This window comes from Sus scrofa, chromosome 10, assembly GCF_054392235.1.
Source record: "Sus scrofa isolate SSC_HxYL_T2T_F1_AM1 chromosome 10, Sscrofa_HxYL_maternal_Yorkshire_Landrace_v2.0, whole genome shotgun sequence".
Lineage (NCBI taxonomy): Eukaryota > Metazoa > Chordata > Mammalia > Artiodactyla > Suidae > Sus > Sus scrofa.
The window spans coordinates 28,865,223-28,884,929 of NC_139392.1; the positions used below are offsets into that span (position 1 = coordinate 28,865,223).

Sequence of the window (19,707 nt, forward strand, 5' to 3'; positions counted from 1 at the left end):
CATACTTCACTTCCATGTAGCTTTTTTTCTTTACTATTCTTTCATTATTTATTTATTTATTTATTTTTGGCCACACCTTGGGACTGTGGAAATTCCCAGACTAGGGGTCGAACCCGCCCCACAGCAGCAAGCCAAGCCACTGCAGTGACAATACTGGGTCCTTAACCTGCTGTGCCACAGGGAAGCTCCCATGGAAGTTTTATTTCATTGCAAGGTTGCATCCCACTAATTACACCCATCTCAGCAGCTAGCTCATAGCCAGAGCTGCCTCCTATTCCAGCAGAAGGGTTTTGCCCCCAACCACACAGCAGCCCAGAACAGCTGGGAGTGACACACAAAGGCTCACAGGCCACAGCCTGCAGCCCAATCCCCCACACACAGCTGTGTGACACAGCCCTCCTACTAGACACCCAGGTCCCAAGCCATCCCCCAAGCCATCCCCTGCAGAGCCAGTGTGCCATCCTGGGAGAACACAGGCTTTGGAATGGGCCATCACCTGCTTCAAAACATGCTTCTGGGAGTTCCCGACATGGCTCAGCAGAAATGAATCTGACTAGTATCCATGAGGATTCAAGTTCGATCCCTGGCCTCACTCTGTGGGTTAAGGATCCAGCATTGCCATGAGCTGTGCTGTAAGTCACAGATGCAGCTCAGATCCTGAGTTGCTGTGGCTGTGGTATAGGCCAATTGCTACAGTTCAGATTTGACCCCAGGCCTGGCAACCTCCATATGTCATAGGTGTGGCCCTAAAACATACAAAAAAAAAAAAAAAGCCCTGCTTCTGCCACTAACTAGCTGTGGACTTGAGCTTCCCCCCCCCCATGACCAACTTCAGTATGTCCATGAAGATTCTGGAGATGGTCTACCTCTACCTTCATGCTGAGCTGTGAGGATGACAGCTAAGGTGTGTCACAGCACACAAGAGGTGTTCAATAAATGTCCACTTCTCTCCCTTGTTGAGAGAGGGTATCATGTAGGTGATTAACTCAGGTGGGTGTCCATAGGTGTGTGCCTCTGCCTTGGTCCTTCAAATGTGCTTGCAGACAAAGATTGTCTGGGCTGCCCTAGAGTGATGGGATAAAATGTGCCCTTTCCTCTGGCCCCTCCTCCTAGGAGCACCTGCCTGGCTTCTCTTTGTGGAGGGAAGTTGTCATCCTTAGCCTTTGGGCATTTGCTCTCCTTCCCAGCACAGCCCCTCTCTGAGTGCTACAGAAAGTTCTGCTGGGGTGGGGAGTGGAGGTGAGAAGACAGGACAACCTTAGAAATTCCCCCAAGGACTCTGAAGGACTCAGGTCACCTGCATGGGCAGTCCCAGAGATTAACACTAACCTGCTTCCCTAATTTTATTTTCTGTTTTCAAATTAGAGCATAAAAGTTAATGCCCATGCATTTCAAGGTGATAGAGAAGGAAGTGGGAGGCAAAGATGCTGCTCCAGCAGGCAGAACAGGCCCCCGGGTGCAGCAGTTGCTCAGCAGGATGGCTGATGCTGGGCACCATTGCACTGAAACCGTAAAAGGTGACACAGAGCATGTGGCATTGCCAGGCCATGTTCAGCTGCTGTGGCAGGTAGCATTCACCGGGCTGGAAACCTGTCCCTGGGCACCTGCAGTGTGCAGTGTTAAGTGGCCAGAGGCATGCCCAGTTTCTTGAGTACCAGCCGAACTGGCCCTGTTCAGGGCCTCATCTGTGTGTTCAGAGCATGCAGAACCCTGGTCCCAGGTCCTTCAAGACCCTGGGATAAAGAAACGTCAGCACCAGCAGATGCAAGAAGAGCTTGGGGTGGAGTTCCCACCATGGTGCCACAGGATCAGGATCTTGGGAGTGCTGGGATACAGGTTCAATCCCTGAGCCAGGCACAGTGGGTTAAGGATCCAGTGCTGCCTTAGCTTCAGCTTAGCTTGCAACTGTGGCTTGGTTCTGATCCGTGGCCTGGGAGCTCCCTATGCAACAGGGCAGCAAAAAAGGAGAAAAGATATAGTTTGGAGTGAGGGGGGATGGGGCTTGAAGGAAGGAAGCTGATAATGTCTGCTTAGAGCCCATAAGAAATATTTATAAACCCTGTTCAGTCAATAAATATTTATAAAGCACCTGCTATGGGCCAGGCTGAGTTTGCCATCTCTGATCCAGTGGAAATGAGGACTGGGGCAAACAGGCAGGACAAACCCAGAGCTCTGATGCTAAGGACAAGGTCTCCCAACCTGGGCTCTCAGAGGCTGCAGCAGACATAGCAGTGTGGTTGGAGCAATCTGAGTGGGGTGCATGGGCAGCTGAGGGCTGGGGATGGAGAGGTAACTCAGGGCTAGACCTGGAGGCTGGTGCCAGGTTGAGGATGGTGGTTCCCTGTGGGGAGTGGGAAGCAGAAAAGAGCTGGGCTGAGATGGGGGCACAGGAGAAGGTCTGCTCACCTGCAAAGCCTAGGAGTCAGGGACACCTTGATCCAGCTGAGGGCACCACTGTGTGTCTCAGAAACCTCTGAGCCCTGGTTGCTCAGTGGTCCTGTGAAGGGGGAACAGATGGCCTCAAAGAATTCCTCAGCTTTTACATGGTGAAATTCTCTTTCCTGGCTTTTTTATTTTTAGGGCTGCACCCATGGCATATGGAGATTCCCAGAAGAGGGGTCAAATCAGAGCTACAGCTGATAGCCTAGACCACAGCTCATGGCAATGCCGGATCCTTAACCCACTGAGTGAGGCCAGGATCGAACCCAAAACCTCATGTTTCCTAGTTGGATTTGTTTCCACTGTGCCATGAGGGGAACTCCTCTTTCCTGGCTTTTTTAAAAGATCCAGTCAAACATCACCCAGCCCCATGCCTGAGGTCTCTCTTAGCAGCCCACTCCTGCCCCTCCCCTCCATGTCCACACTCCTCCCAGCTCCTCCTCCCAATGAGCATCTGGGGCTTAGGAGCAGATCCTGCCCAACATCCCCTTAGGAGGGAGCTCCATGCTCTAAACACTCTGCCACCGCATCAGTTGCGATGGGGGTGAGGGACAAGAGACACCACCAGCCTCAGCACTTCTGCCCTCCTGGGGCAGTTACCTGGACTCCTCAGCCATAAACAGGTGTTAAAGGTGCCCATCACAGAGTCCATTTGGCTAGGATGACTTCAAGCAACTAAATGCCCAAACAAATCTATCAGATTGATTTTGCTCACACAGTATTACTGGAGTATTTCCAGGTCTATGAAGCCTGCTTGCCCATTGTGTCTTTGGGCCAGGAGACAGGAAGGAAGCTGACAAGTGTCATGATGACATTGGTGCTGCCTGTTTTTAAACCCACCGTGGGCAGTGAGGATCTGCCCTTCCCCAGAGTTCTCACATTCCTATGACTTCACATCAGTGGGCTGGCCCTGTTTCCAGCTCATGCTCCAGGTCAGACACAGAGCTCTGTTTTTCAAAGAGGCTTTCTTTGTAGAGCTGTCATTGGTTTATAGAAAAGTTGTACAGAAAATACAGATTTCCCATATGACCCCCTCTCAGTGCAGTTTTGCCCATTAGTAACCTCTGCCTTAGTGAGGTACCCTGGCTACAACTGATGAGCCAGTACTTAGTGTTAACTAACCTCTACATCAAGGTTCACTGTTGGTGTCATCCATTCTCTGGGTTTAGACAACTGCACAATGACATGTGTCATAGAGTGCTGTGTCCCTGTCCTGAACATGCCCTGGGCTCCACCTGCTCACCCCTCTCTCCCCTTGAACACTTGGCAGCACCGATCTTTTTTTGGTTTTTGCTGTTGTTGTTACTGTTGTTGTTGTTTTTAGGGCCACATTTGTGGTGTATGAAGTTCCAGGCTAGGGGTCAAATCAGAGCTGTAGCTACCAGCCTACACCACAGCCACAGCAATGCCAGATCCTTAACCCACTGAGTGAGGTCAGGGATCAAACCCACATCTTCAAGGACACTAGTTGGATTCATTGCCACTGAGCCACAATGGGAATGCGCAGCCACTGACCTTTTGATGGTCTCCATTATGTTGCCTTTTCCTGAATGTCACATAGCTGGAATCAGACAGTATGTGGCATTATCTGAATGGCTCCTTTCCCTTAGCAATAAGCACATAGGAATCCTCTGTGTCTTTCAGAGCTCTGAGCTGTGCAAAGGACAAGGAAAGCAGCCCGATTTTCACAAGTAGAAACTTCAAAGTCTTCGCAGGCTTCTTGGCTTGTGGGCTGGAGAATGGGAGAGGCCGGGGCATCTCTTATGGGGTCGTCTCCCCAGGCCATTCAAGGACTCAGGAAAGAACATTCCACAGCTGCCCTTGAGACAACACTGGGGATTTGACAAACTTCTTCATTTGTTGTCCCTTCAGCTGGCCTCTACCAGTGATTCTGTTGCACATGTGAACACTCAGGCTCCACAGCCCCAGGACTTCTCTCTGTCCTCCATGCTTTGCCACACCTTCCATCTTCAGTCCCCAACACCTGCCAACATTGATGAAAAACTCTGAAGCATCACTAAGGTACACACAGACGGTCCCCCCTAAATGGATGACGTGGCCTGTACACACAGGAAATGATAAACCAGGGCAGCTGTGGGGTGTGACAATGGCACCACATCCCTGGTACCATGCCAGCACATGGAGGGATCCCCAACTCTGCCTGGGGGGCAGGGAGGGTTTCCCAGAGCTGTGTATGGGGAGCCCCTTGCTGTAAAGGGCCATCTTTTTGTGCATAAAATAGGTACACTTTCCCCACCATAGAGGGCAATCTCAGTCTAAAGGGACTCAGTCCTGGAGTGCCTGCTGTGGTGCAATGGGATCAGCAGCATCTTAGGAGCACCAAGACACAGGTTCAATCCCTGGCCCAGATTGGTGGGTTGAGGTTCCAGAACTGCCAGAGCTGCAGCTTAGGTCACATCTGGGGCTTGGATTTTATCCCTGGCCTGGGAACTCCAGGTACCTCGGGGTGGCCAAAAAAATAAATGCATAGATAAATAAATAACGGAAGGGACTCAGTCTCAGGGGTCTGTTGGCCTTGTCCCCTTTCACTGCTTCAGTTTCCCCAAGTGTAAAACATGGCAAATAACAGGACCTACTTCATAGGCTTGTCAGGAGCAACTGATGAATCTATGCACAGTGAGTAGGGGGGCCTAGAGCAGACTCCACAGTGTCAGCTGTTACTGCTATGGTTTCACCCACCCAATGCTATTGGTACCCCTCTGACACCCCAGATATAAAGTTAAATCTGCCTGCTCCAAGGTGCTTTGCTTTCTCTGCAAGCAGTTCACAGTGACATTTTCCTTATTGGTTATTGAACCATCTCCACTTTGCTCCTGAGACTCCCTCTGAGCTTGTGGTGGCTAAGTGGGCCCCCTGGGGCACAAGTACTCAACTCACCTGAAAGCAGCCTTCCTTGGTGGCATCAAGCTCACATTCCAAAGGTGTCCTTGCAAATGTCAGGAGGCATACCGCAGATATTTATAGTGTGGCCGTCTATGAGTTCCCCTCTACCTCCCATAGATCATCAGAAGGGCAAAGCCATGGAGAGGAATGAGGTCAGTCTGGCATAACTCATTCTTTGTTAACTCAGGATCAGTGATTTTTATTCACCACCACTTCTGTGTCTAAGTGCTGACAAGCCATCCTTGTAGTCACTGAACCAGATGCTTGTCTAACATCAGCCCTTAATTCACAAGTCCCCTCATCCTAGCACCTGCTTCTCCATTTTGGCCAAACACTGTCTCCGATGAGCATCCCTGGCCTCTTGGGGGGCTCTGGCCTCCCCAGCCCCACATGGGCCCCTAACAATGGTTTCCAGATATCAGCTTCAGGTTTGCCCCATGCCTAGAGTGGGTGCCACATGCCTGGAGGGGACCCTGGCTTCTGCTTAAACTCCTGGGCATTGAAAGCCAACAGACCTGGGTTTACATGTCAGCTCAGTCACTTAAAGAAGTCAGGCAAGATCCTTGAGTCACTGCCTTCTTCCTGCCAGTTGGGGTACAGGTCAGACCCCACTGAGACTTGAAGCAAGTGTCCCTCACTGCCAAGTGAGGGCTGGAGTTGCAGACTTACATGTGACGTCTACTCATACCTCGGTCGGGGTCAGGGATTCCTTGTGACCAGCTATTTGAGATGATAACTCAGGCTCCCTATTTGACCTGTCCAGTCACCACTGTGGCATAGGTGTTGGGGTACCTCTTCCAAATCTCATGAGGTCAGAAGGCCATGCTCCTCCCTAGACCTTGGTTGACAGGTTGTCTCTCTGTAGCATTTGGAGTAGAATGGTTACTGTCTAAAAGATTTGTGTCTTTCTAGCCTGCCTCTCTCCCCAGCCTTTGGCTCGAGAGCAGGCTTTTCTTGTTTGTTTCTTTATTTTGTCTGCACCTGTTGGTCGCTTCTTCAGCTCCTTGTCTGGGATATGTGGAGCCTCCCCACCATATCATCCTCAGTTCTCACAGTTCCCAGCTCATCTACTTTCTTTCCTCCACATTTCACAGCCTTTTGTTTATATAAAAAAGTAGACTTTATATAAATGGTGTAAAGTTTCTAATCATCCTTAGTAAGGGGAAAAGAAAAAAAAATCTATTACATCTTCCCAGAAACAGAAGTAAACACAAACACATGAACTCCCATCGCTCCCAACTGAAATCTTTTTAATATTGGCTCTGAGACCATAATTTGCACTTATTAAACTGTTTTATCCTTCTTTGCATTCTTCTTACCTTGTCTTATTTTTCTGCTCCCCTACTCTTCTTTTTATTATGCTCTCTTTTCTACCCATCTCTTTTCTTTTTTTTTTTTAATTTTAAGACAGAGGAAGTATTGACTGAACTTGGCAGAACCACTAGGCAATGATTTAAAATCCATCAATCCTTCTATCCTGCCTCAATCCCCCACACCTCCCAGACACATGCCATGGAGCCAGGCTAGGCTTGCTGAGAGCTTCAGGAATCCACCTGTCCCTGAGGGCCCACTGACATCCCGTGGCTCCTCTAGACATCCTCAGCTCATATTGTCCTACAAGTGTATCTTCCAAGTGATCAAATTCTGTGACTAATTTCTTCTCTTGCCAGCTGGTGTGTGGTACTTTATGCCTTTCACAGTTCATTCTTTGATGTTCTGATTTATTTCTTACACTTGCTCCTCATCCAAGCTGAGTCTGTGCTTGTGATAAGATCTTGATGGCACAATCTTGATGATAAAAGTCTCTGACACAAGCTTAGCACATTCCAGCCCACCTGAATGCCTGCCCCCTTTCTCTGGGCCTGCTTTAACCTCTTCAGTCCTGCTCAAACTATGCTCTAAGAGACAGTGCTTAAACACTCCACATCTAGCCCCATCATGCCTGCTGGATTTCTGAAGGGAAAACCAAATTCCTAATGGTCTTTATTTCTTGTAACAGTCTCAGGAAACAAATTCTTGCATCTGAGTAGCTCTGTGTCAAGGAATTAGTAGTTGCATTGCCCTAGCTAAAGAGCAAAACCACATTGGTATGCACTGTGCAAAAATAGATGTGGGCCCTAAGTCATAATTTGCACTTTCTCCTTGTTTATCTGGGGATGTTTAAGTTCTCTGTGTGGAGAACTCTCAGTTAGCGTTGTGTAAATGGACTCTGGCTGAATCTGAGTAGCCCAGGCAGATTTCTTGGTATGGGTAGCCTGTGCTCTGGAATAGCTTTCTGTGCATCTGTAACTACTGGCCCCTCCTATGAAGGAAAAACTGGATTTAACATCAAGTCTCTCTCTGTAAGAGAATCCCAGAAGAGCTGGTGAAAACATCAGTCCTATATCTAGAAGGGACTATAGTGGAAAATGTCACTCAAGGATTGCCCTTGGGAGTTCCTGTTGTGGCTCAGTGGTTAACAGGTTTGTGGTTCCAACTAGGAACCATGAGGTTGTGGGTTTGATCCCTGGCCTTGCTCAGTGGGTTAAGGATATGGCATTGCTGTGAGCTGTGGTGTAGGTTGCAGATGCAGCTTGGATCCCACATTGCTGTGTCTCTGGTGCAGGCCAGTGGCTACAGCTCTGATTAGACCCCTAGCCTGGGAACCTCCATATACCATGGGAGTGGCCCTAGAAAAGGCAAAACGACAAAAACATTAAAAGGATTGTCCTTAAGTGAGCAAGAGTCTGTCCCCAGTTAGACTAGGAGAAAAAATATAAGGCAATTATTTAAATAAGGGAAGGAAGGCCATGAGCAAGAAGACAAAATCTTCCTAAGAAAGAGGTTGGGCTCAATCTGAATCAAACTGATGGAAAGCTCCCAGGCCAAGAATGTTTTCCCCAGGTGGCTGTGTGGCCACTGGGGCAGGAGCCCCTGGTCTAGTTAGTCAGCTTAACCCACAGGATGCCACTTATCAGGGTCACATTGAGAGCTCCAGAGAAACCAACTCAGGCTGCACACTTCTCTTGACTTCATCTCATGTGGTTGTACAGCTTAGCTACCAAGATTTAAGGATGAAAATTGTGTTTGTGTGCGTGAGAGTTTGTGTAGCTGGCTTGGAAGTGCTTGGGCCAAGTGTGTTCAGAATACTCTGATCAGGAGTTCCCATTGTGGCTCAGTGGGTAATGAATCTGACTACTATCCATGAGGAAGTGTGTTCAATCCCTGGCCTCGCTCAGCCAGTTAAGGATCCAGCATTGCCATGAACTGTTGTGTAGGTCATAGACGGAGCTTGGATCCCATGTTGCTGTGGCTGTGGTGTAGACTGGAAGGTACAGCTCCAATTCAACCCCTAACCTTGGAACCTCCATATGTTGCCAGTGTGGCCCTAAAAATCAAAAAAAAAAAAGAGGGAGGGATGAAATACAAGTGGATTTCATGGCCTTCTCCCTCTCTCTCTTTCTGTGTGTATATCTTACACACACACACACACACACACACACACACACACAAATACACACACACACTCAGACAAGTGCACATCCCAGGGCTTCTTGACTCCTCTCAGGGGTCACCTGTTTACCTGAGTTATCATTAACCTGCCTCTCCAGCTTATCCCCATCCTGCACCCTCTCTCCCCACTGATGCCGTAGCCCTGGCTGCTCTTCATTTAATTTCATAGCCTGTCATAGTGCTGTGATTTCAAGGCAGAGGGAGGATGGAGTTATTTATAAAGACTTTCCCTTCTCTGAAGCTGCGCACCCTCCCCTCCAGTCTCCTCCTCTGGCTGGCAGGCCCCCAGTGACCCCACCATGCACATGGGACAGGAGCATGGAGAGTGTGTTCTGGGGCACCATGCTGTCAGAACCCTGAGACTGTAATTCTCCTCTTCTTGAGATTGACAACAAAGTGTTTATGAAAAATCCACCTGCCTGGAGGAGAGTCCACAGCCAAGGCTGTTCTAGCAGGGATCCATCATTGCTGTGAGCTGTGGTGTAGGTTGCAGATGTGCTTTGGATCTGGTGATGCTATGGCTGTGGCTTAGGCTGGCAGCTTCAGCTCTGATTTGACCCCTAGCCTGGGAACTTGCATATGCCATGAGTGCAGCCCTAACAAGAAAAAAGAAAAAAGAAAAAAAGAGAATAATAGAATGCTTTGGGGGGCGGTTGCTGGAATCTGGGTTATGCTGTACACTCTGACCTGATTGGCCCTCAGCTCTCTCAGTCTATGTTTCTCTTCTTGCACTTTGGCTTTCCTTGAGAGCACTCAAGATATCCTCAGAATTGAGCATCAGCCTTCTCTATTCCTTCCCATTTTCTTGTTCCTTAAATCTCCAAGACATAGTGGTTGAAATTGTCATAATTGGAGGTCTGGGGATCAAGTGGAGTTCAAGTTTCAGCTCAGCTCCTTATCGGCTGTGTGACTTTGGGAAAGCCATCTCAACCCTCCCAACTTTGTTAGAGCAGGTGTAACAACCATGTCTGCCATAAGGAGTCAAGGGTCTGAACAAAGCTGAGCTGGGTGCCCTGCGTGTTTGCAGTTGCAATGATCATAATTTGGGAAACCAGATTCAATGACAGAGACATATCTATATACATGAGAGCTCTCCAGAGCACTGAGGGGCACCTCGGGCTGCAGTGTTCATCCATGGCTGTCTGCAGCTAACACACTTCCCTAAATGCCCTGGGCCTGGCTGTTGAAGGTCAAGGACTTCACAGTGGGGCAGAGTGGGCAGGGGGACAGGGGCTAATGAGTGCTCTGGGCTTTGAAATCTCTCACCCATGCAATCATTGCAACATTCTCCTCTCTCTGAGCCTCTGTTTCCTCACCCATATGATGAGCATAATAACTTCCTACAAAGAATACCTGAGTGATGTTTACAGACCATGTATCTAAAATATGTAGTCCTACCTGCCTTGGAGGGGATGCTCAGACTTTTAAAATCACCTATGCTGTGACACTCCCATGCTTGCTTTGTGATATGCATCCACTGCAGTGGTTACCAGGTGTCTGTGGGAAGGGTGTGGGGCGCATTACAAAAACAGGGACATAATTCCTTTCCCTCAAATAGCTCATAGCAGCTCCAAGAAGCTTTCAAGTACCTGGTCTCAACTCTGAGGGCCACTCAGAGGCAGGGCAGGTGTGGCCAGTCCCTCTGAAGAGTTGGCAAGTCAGGGTCAGAGGTGACAAGATGTGCCTATGGCCACATGACCTGAGAGGCAGAGCCAGTCCCCATAACTGCTCTCCCCCCATCCCAGCTCACTGTCAGAGCCACACCAGAGCCCATCCCTGCAGCTCTGCAGAAACACCAATGCCCCCCGCCCCCATCCACCCAGAAAAGCAGTTTCACTATAGGATGTGGAAGGGGTCAAATGTATTTAGCCAGGAAAAAAATTAGTGCTTAATCACCAGTATGTTTTTTAAAAAGAAATCCTAGGAGTTCCCATTGTGGCTCATTGGTAACAACTCCAACTATTTTCCATGAAGATGCAGTTTGATCCCTGGCCTCCCTCAGTGGATTAAGGATCTGGCATTGTGGTGAGCTGTGTTATAGGTCACAGACCTGGATTGGATCCTGCATTGCTGTGGCTGTGGTGTAGGCCAGCAGCTACAGCTCTGATTTGACCCCTAGGCTGGAAAACTCCATACGCCTTGGCTGTGGCCCTGAAAAGCAAAAGGAAGGAAGGAAAGAAAGAAAGAGGGCAAGATCAAGAGAAAAAGAAAGAAAGAAAGAATGGCAAGGAAAAGAAACCATAGACCAGGATAGAATAGGAAATTTTAGAATGCACTGCATGCTGTAAGAGCACATATTGTTTGGTGAAATTTTGTTTCATTTGTATGCATACTGAGTATTGATGCAAAATTTATTTTTCAGTTGCTGTTGAGAAAAGTCTGAAAAGCACTTCACTGGGTATTGAAATGTGCATGGGTTGCTGACAGCTATATTCAGAGCAAATATCCTTTGCCCAACCATTCCAATTATTCTCCAGTGGGTACAACAATATTAGTCTTCAACCTGGTACAACAGTAGGGAGCAAATTTTTCTTTCCACCTTACTTTTTTTTGATCTTTTTTTGGGGGGCATCCCTGTGGCATATGGAGGTTCCCAGGCTAGGGGTTGAATCAAAGCTCTAGCCACCTGCCTACACTGCAGCCACAACAATTCAGGATCCAAGATTATTCTGCAACCTACACCACAGTTTGAGGCAATGCTGTATCCTTAGCCCACTGAACAAGGCCAGGGATTGAACCTGAGTCTTCATGGATGCTAGTCAGATTCATTTCTACTGAGCCACAGTGGAGACTCCACCACCTTACTTTCATCACATGGCAACCCACATCCAGCTCTGAAAATGCTAGGGTCACCTCACACCTTACAGGTGAGTCCAAATTCTCACTGACCCCTAGCCTTGCTTTATTTTCCCTGAGCCCTAGTGTCCATTTTCCTGCCAGGCTTGTCCATCTGTGTTAGAAGGAAGTGCCCTCATGGCTTCCATATCACTCTATCCTCTGGGCCCCACCAATGTTTCACTTCCCAATGAAGCTCTCACCCTCCTCACCCACAAACCATGGCAATTTGCCTTCCTGGCATGGCATTTTTCTGTGCAATAAGCCCAGGGGGAGGGCATCCGTGGTCACCTGTTATCTGGGTCAGTTGCTGAATTGCAGCATTAAACCCACACACACAATAGTTTTGAGATTCATTTCTGTGTCCCATGCATGCATCAATAGTATGTCCTTTTTCAAATCACTGAGTACCCTTCCATGGTACATACCACAATGCATTTATCCATGGGCAGGGAGTTTGCCAAACTGAAAAGTCTGAGGGCAGAATTCCTACAAGACGTTCTCAGCTCAGGCACCAGCCACAAGTCTGGGAATCCCCACACCCTCCTCACTTCAGAAACAAATTTGGGAGTCTCCACCACCCCTCTCAGGTTCCATAATTTCCTAGAACAATTCACAGAACTCAGGAAAGTGCTCCATTTAGAATTATGTTTTTCCTACAGCAAAGGGATACAAATTAGAATCAACCAAGTGTTCCCACCACATAGGGCCAAATCTGGAAGGGTTTCCAACATGAGGTTTCCATTTTCTCAGGATGTGTTACCCACCCCCCTCCCGGCATCAATGCATAGCAGAGTGTACAGAATACTGCTGATTCAGGAGGATCACTCATGCACTGTTTCCAGAGTTTATACTGGAGCTTGATCACCTATTGCCACATGGATGATCATCTCCAGCCTCTCCCAGAGGATGGAATTGATAGAGTGTGTTCCAAAGACCCATCCATCATAAATCACGTTGTGGGACTGTTGGGCAAACAGTCCCATGAAGCAGGCTATTCCAGCATCCTAAAGATCACCTCCCAGGAACTGAAAGTGGAAGGTTAGAACTTTCTTTGGATAATTCATCACTGTACAGCCTTTACCTGCTCGTAGACATTTGGGGCTCTTAGGAACCAAACTAATGATACCTGGAACAACAAACCGACTGAATCTCAAAAAGGGAAGGAAGCATATCCTTGTGATTTCATCTACACAAAACTATAGAAATGGCAAATTTAATCTGTGGTGATGGGAGGAGAGGCTACAGCCACAGCACTGTGTAGCTCAATTGCATTTTATTATGTGCAATTGATCTCAATAAAGGTGATTATTTTTGTTAAAACCAATGCCCATTTACTTTGCTGTTGGCAGTCATTTTGTGAAAGACTTAATGGTATCACTTTTATGGTCTGATAACACTGTAAGGTGAGCACAATGAACCCTAATTTAAAGAAGAAGAAACTGAGACTTGGAGCTATAAAGCCCCTTGCCCAGAATCTTATCTGGTAAATGACAGAATCTGACTTTGAACCCAGGCCTACCAGGCACCAAAAGCAGTGTCCTGAACCCCTGCCAGTGAGCACCATTATTCTATGCTCAGCACCTCTCTAGGCTGTGTTTGGCTTTTCTTTTTTTCTTTCTTTTTTCTTTTTAGGGCCTCACTCATGCCACATGGAGGTTTCCAGGCTAGGGTTTGAACTGGAGCTGTAGCCACCAGCCTACACCACAGCCACAGCCATAGCAATGCCAGATCGAGCCATGTCTGTGACATACACCACTGTTTGAGGCAATGCTGGATCCTTAACCCACTGAGCTAGGCCAGGGGTTTAACCTGTGTCTGCATGGATGCTAGTCAGATTTGTTTCCACCAAGCGTTGATGGGAACACCCATGTTTGGCTTTTCATTTGTATTTTTCTGCTTTTCTATACAAGTCCCAAAAGCTAGAGACAGTACCAACAGTGAAAGTAGGCATACACCATGGGGTATCCTGGTAGTTTTCAGACTTTTTCATATTCGTGTATCTTCAGACACAGTTGTGTGGTGTTATTTTTTTTAAATGGGGATCTTACTCTATAAACTGTAACAGGATTTTTTTTCATTTAGTAACATTTTATGAGTTAGTATTGTTTAGATAGTGTTCATTGGTTGGCACTTTCAGATCAAGAAGAGAGATAAAGTTTTCCTTTTATAAAGTGTCAGCAGCAGGCTGTTTACCATAGACAGCAGTGCTGCAGGCACACCCACAGAGGTCTCTCCTCTTGTGATTTAGATGTTGTATCCTCTCCAGGCAGACACTAGGAAGGTGAGTAACTTACAGGAGGCAGAGAGACAGCAATATGGCGAGAATGCGTGGCAGCCGGGGCTGTAACACCAGCACGGGCCGCAGCGCCAGCACCGCCGCCACTGCCGCTGCTGCCAAGGAGAACAATGGGGAGGAGGGTGAGGGCGAGCACGGTGCTGGGGGCCACAGCCGCCGCCACTGCCACCTGCACTACTGCAGCACTGGTGAGGAGGAGGAGGAAGAGGAAGAGGAGAAGGAGATCCAGGAGGTGCAGATAACAGGGGATGAGGAGGAGGAGGGTGGAGGTGGGGGTCTGGAGGAGGAGGAGGAGGAAGAGATGGGGCTGGACTGGGACCAGCCCTTGGAGCCTGAGGACTTGGCTGGGGAGGAGCTGGAGCCTGAGCTGGTCCATATGATCAATATGGACCAGAGCTCTATGCTGAAGCCCTAGGCGCCACTGCAACTGCTGGCGCCCCAGGCCTGTGGTGGGCCGCCCAGGGGATGGGACCCCGAGCGGGCCCAGCTGAGCAAGAACACCCGGCTGGCAACCCACTATGATTTGCGCATCTTCCAGGAGTACCTGAGCAAGAAGGCGCAGAGCCCAGACTTGGAGACCATGGACAAGGGGGCTCTGTGCCACGTGCTGTGCTTGTTCTATGCATTCTATGCAGAGGCCCACTCCAAGAGTGGCCAGCTCTACAGCATGTCGTTGCTCATCATCATCCACAGCTCCCTCAACCACTACCTCAATGAGTCCCCTTACTGCCGCACGCTCGACCTCACCAAGGACCCCAAGCTGTGCAGCGCCAACTTGACTGGCTGTGGTCATGTGCAAGCTCGAGGAACAGGGTGCCCCGCCAGAGGTGCAGAAGCAATCCATCACGGGGGCCGACCTGGGCAAGCTCTAAATCTCCAGCATCTTCAGCACCAACATGCCCTTCAGGCTGCTCAACAAGGTCTGGTTCGAGACGTGCATGTACTTCTGCACGTGAGGCCGTGAGAACCAGCGTGAGCTCAAGGACTCCTTTGGGCTGGCGATGGATGAGGATGGTGGCAAGTTCGTCTACCTTAAGTACTTCGGGCCCTACCACAAATTGTGCTCATTGTCTTGGAGCAAGAAGCATGCCAAGAGCAGTGACGAGGAGAAATTGCCCCTCATGTATGAGACAGGAACCGAGTTCTGCCCTTACACAAGCTTCGTCAAGTACCTGTCGAAGCACAGACCCCTCTGCAAGGCATTCTTCCAGCTGCCCCGTGACCACTGCAGCGAGGGCGATATGACCTGGTACGAGGACAAAGACATCAGCAAGAACTTGCTGGGCACCAGGATGTAGATGCTCTCCAAGGTGGCCAAGCTCTCCAAGACCTACACCAACCACTGCATCGGGGCAGTCTCCATCACCATGCTCAACAGCATCATGGGCATCAGTAGTAAACTGGGCTCGCCCGCCCGGCAAGGCTGCTATACTGAGGCTCTGAATGGGGTGGCTTGCCACCACTCCCACCATACCCCCACTCATTCCTCCCACCACCACTGCCCCCAGCCACCCTGGCTGGGGAACACCTATATCCTCCCCAGAGTCAGCCAGGTTGGCCCCAACATGAAATCTAAGGCTGAGCACAAGCATGCTCTGTATGAGTCCGTGTTTGGGTCTGGGGAAATCTGTGGCCCCTCTTCTCCCAAAAGACTTTGTATCCACCCCTCAGAGCCTGTGGATGCGGTGGTTGTGGTTGCTGTGAAACATGACCCCCTGCCTCTTCTTCCAGAAGCCAATGGGCACAGAAGCACCAATTCTCCCACAATAGTTTCACCTGCTATTGTTTCCCCAACCCAGGTAACCAACCAAACTCTATGCATGAAATGTTTCTCTGGTACCACTTTGAGATTAACTTGTGCTAGCACAGGTCTGAGCTGGGGAAGTTTTTCACAGGAGCAAATATACTGAATCAGATTTGATTTCACCCTTGGAAGCTTAGCCCTCTTGATGCTTTTCAGGAAAGTTTACACCTAACCTTAAAGCCTGGAAGAGGGCAAGTAATCTAACCTTCACTGTGGCCCAGTAATGCTGAAAACTTCAAAGTTCACAGAACTTTGGGTCAGCCCAGCCCTTGAAGCTTCTCCTGGTTGAGTGCCTGAGTTTATAAAGCAAAGAATGCAAGAATACTGTGCACATAAATGAAAAAGCTCCTGAAATAAATTTGAATAAAGGAAGCACTAAAATAAAAATAATAATTTACAGGAAAATATCCTTTTACCAAGTACATTTGGCTCTGTTTTCAGAGTAGATATATATATATATATATATATTTAGGAAAAATCTAAAGGGTAAAATATGAAGTCTTGCACATTAACTTAAATATAATACACACTAATTTCTTTCTATCATCTACCTATCTATCATCTATCTATCTACATTCAGCATCACCATCGACAAGTAAATATCCCCAAGAACATCTATAAGGCAGCATGCCTCCCAGGATGTCGGTGTGCCATAGTTTATTTAGCCATTTTGTCTTTGTTAGGAGGCTCAGCTCCTCCCATCCTTTCAGAATTACATGTGCTGAACTCACATTCATACCTAAGTGCTGCAACTTATTCATTTATTTGGTTTTTTTTATTTATTCAGGTCTTTTTTGGCATATTTAAGTTCTGGGCCAGGGGTCCAATAGGAGCTGCAGCTGCCAGCCTATGCCAGAGCCACAGCAACACCATATCTGAGCTATGTCTAGGACCTACACCACAGCTCATGGCAAGGCCAGATCCTCCACCCACTGAGTGAGGCCAGGGATCAAACTTGCAACCTCATGGCTCCTAGTTGGATCTGCTTCTGCTGTGCCACGATGGGAACTCCAACAACTACATACTTTTAAAATAAAAGACAATGCATTGGAAAACGCATTGGAAAAAAAATGACCAAAGCATCTGAGCAGGCATTTCATTAATGATCAGGGGAAAGGAAATGAATATGAAACCACATCATTGGGGAACTCCCATCCCAGACAATCCTTTGCAAACCTCAGAACTTCTACAGTATTAAAAGAATACACACCAATCTCAAATATTTGGATATCCCACCAATTTTGCCTGTTGGCAGTAAGAAAAGGGCCATTCAATCAGACTTCCTGAAACCAAACATGCTCCTAGGTGACTATGTGACAGGCCTCTGGTAGCAGCTTTCAAATGCAACTTTCTAGCCCAAAGGGAGAACTCCCAGGACACCCCACTCATGTCCACACACAATACTTTTACTGCCATGATAGGAGTCTACTCACATCACTGAACAAAGCAGGACCCTGTGCGGTCCTCCAAGGTACAAAAGTCCTGCTGTGTCCCCCATTGCTTTTTGTAGAAAAATGTTTTAGTCTTCTAGACATTCCCGAAGTTCAAAATGGCAGATTCAGGTGGTTACTAACTACAAAATGGAGGGAATGCAGAAACAAAGGAAAAGCAAATCCAACATAATCCTTTCCATGACTGTTATTTTAAAATAAGGCCTTGATTTAAGACCCTCCAACTGTAGTGGTCATGTCCTGTGGCTTCCATCAGCTGACTTGAAACTAATGATGCTGAGAGGGTTAAGAACTACAACTCCTGGGAGTTCCCTTTGTGGCTCAGTGGGTTAAGGACCTGACCAGTGTGCATGAGGATGTAGGTTTGATCCCTGGCCTCGCTCAGTGGGTTGAGGATGTGGTGTTGCCATGAGTTGTGGTGTAGGTCACAGATGCAGCTCGGATCTGGTGTTGCTGTGGCTGTGGTGTAGGTCAGCTGCTACAGCTCTGATTTGACCCCTAGCCTGGGAACCTCTATATGCCATGGGTGCAGCCTGAAAAGGACAAAAAAAAAGGAAGTCAATCAAAATTTACCAGCTATATCCTTAAAACTCAACACAGTTACAGAACCAGGGAAAATGATGAATGACGAGCCCATTATTAGCAGTACATAGACTACTTAGGAAACACATTTCTACCACTACTCAAATACACAGGCACATCCTAACACAAAACCACTGTTTAATCAATAATCCTTTATTATTTAACTTAGCCAGCACAGATGGGTGAAAAACTAGGCTAAAATAGCAAAGGCCTACACTTTGCAGTCAAACTCATGGGAAAGTGAGATGGCATTCATTATTATGGCAAGAAAAACACAGTTACTGCCTGATATGACCACAAGCCTGGGTGTTTCATCAAGAGATGTGTCAGCAACACACAGCCACCCATCCTACCCTTGGATCTACCAGCTTCCCTATAAAAACTGACCATAAATTCTTCAATGAAAAAGTCAGTCAAATACTAGTTTTCTCTCATAAGCAATCAAATCACAAATCAGCTACGATCTGAAATTTATGTTAAGCAAGTACAATTTCCTGCTTTTATGGTACACATATTTTAGATTGACAATCTTCTCCACATATAGTCAGGAAGGATTATAGAATTTCAAATACCAAATTAAAAAGCTGTTATTTCGTGCTCTTTATGACTTCAGTTAAATATTCACCTATTTAGACTTCAGAGCTGCTAATGACACTAAATTCAATACCACATTGGTTGAGTCTTTTGATCAACTTTGTTCACTTTGTTCTGCAGAAGCCTGCTCCAGGAGTGAAGACTCCACCTCTGTAACACAATAACAACATAAAAGAGCACGCAAAACCTAATTCCAGCCCCTTCCTCTATTAGCATGGCTTGCTGGAGAACTAGCTGTTGAATCAATGCAGAGCTCACAAAAATATGATTCTTAACTCCATCCGGGACCAGTTTTGGTTCCACTCCTAAAATCAGCCAAATGGGAAAGTAGCTATTATTCCAGAGGAAACTAGTACCCAGCAAACCCATTGAGATTGTTCAGTGACCAGTGAAACCATTTCCATGATACTGGTGTGCTGCAGGGGGCACACGGAGGATCATCAGCCTGAGTAAGAGCTACTGTTTATAAACTCAGCCATCAGACTCAGGAGAATTAAGTAAACATATGGGCAAAATAAAATTTGATAGTCAATTATTAATAAAGCATAAATAAGACAAACTGGGAGTTCCCATCATGGCACAGTGGAAATGAATCCAACTAGGATGCATGAGGCTGCAGGTTTGATCCCTGGCCTCACTCAGAGAGTTAAGGATCTGGTTTGTTTTAGTCATCGCCACAGCTGTCAGGCCTGGTGAATTCATGGGGACAGGGAGGGAATGGATCTCTGCAGCAAATGGGACTGAAGAACATACCTCCAATGGTTTCAGTGCTGTGTCTGTAGGAGCGGCCACCCGCCCTTATCCCTGCGCACAGGCACATGAACACTCAGAGCCACACTGTGTATGGAGGACCAGGGGCACTGGAGTGGAAGCTGGGCCATTACCTTTCCCAGTGTAAGTAAGCAACCCACTGGACCCTCAAATCGCCACCACATCCCCAAGCTTCAGGCTATTCTGGTACAGAGACACCTTTCCACCCTCAGGAAATTTGGGGTGCATGCCCTTCAAGTAGACCTGTTAAGATAGAACGGGAAGAATTTTATTTGGAATGTCCCTGGTTTCTGAGGCCCCTGTTGACTAGAACCTGCCTGGAGCTGGGCAGGAATGACACAGGTGCTCTTTTCCCAGTCCACATACTCTCCCCATGTCCCCAAATGACATGCATCTCCTGCTATCAAATACATCTTGGAAGTTTCTACAAATCCCAGAGAGAGGAGGGTGAGGGGCTCCTGGAGCTCCTTCCTACCCTCCTTACCTTGATGACACGATCCACATAGCCTTGGTCCTCATCGCTGGTGATGGGAGTG

General features: G+C 47.8%; 1 pseudogene; it reads left to right on the forward strand.

Annotated features, from left to right (window-relative positions):
- Positions 1-13,971: 13,971 nt before the first annotated feature.
- On the forward strand, positions 13,972-19,302 carry LOC146398896 (uncharacterized; annotated as a pseudogene).
- The last annotated feature ends 405 nt before the right edge of the window (positions 19,303-19,707 follow it).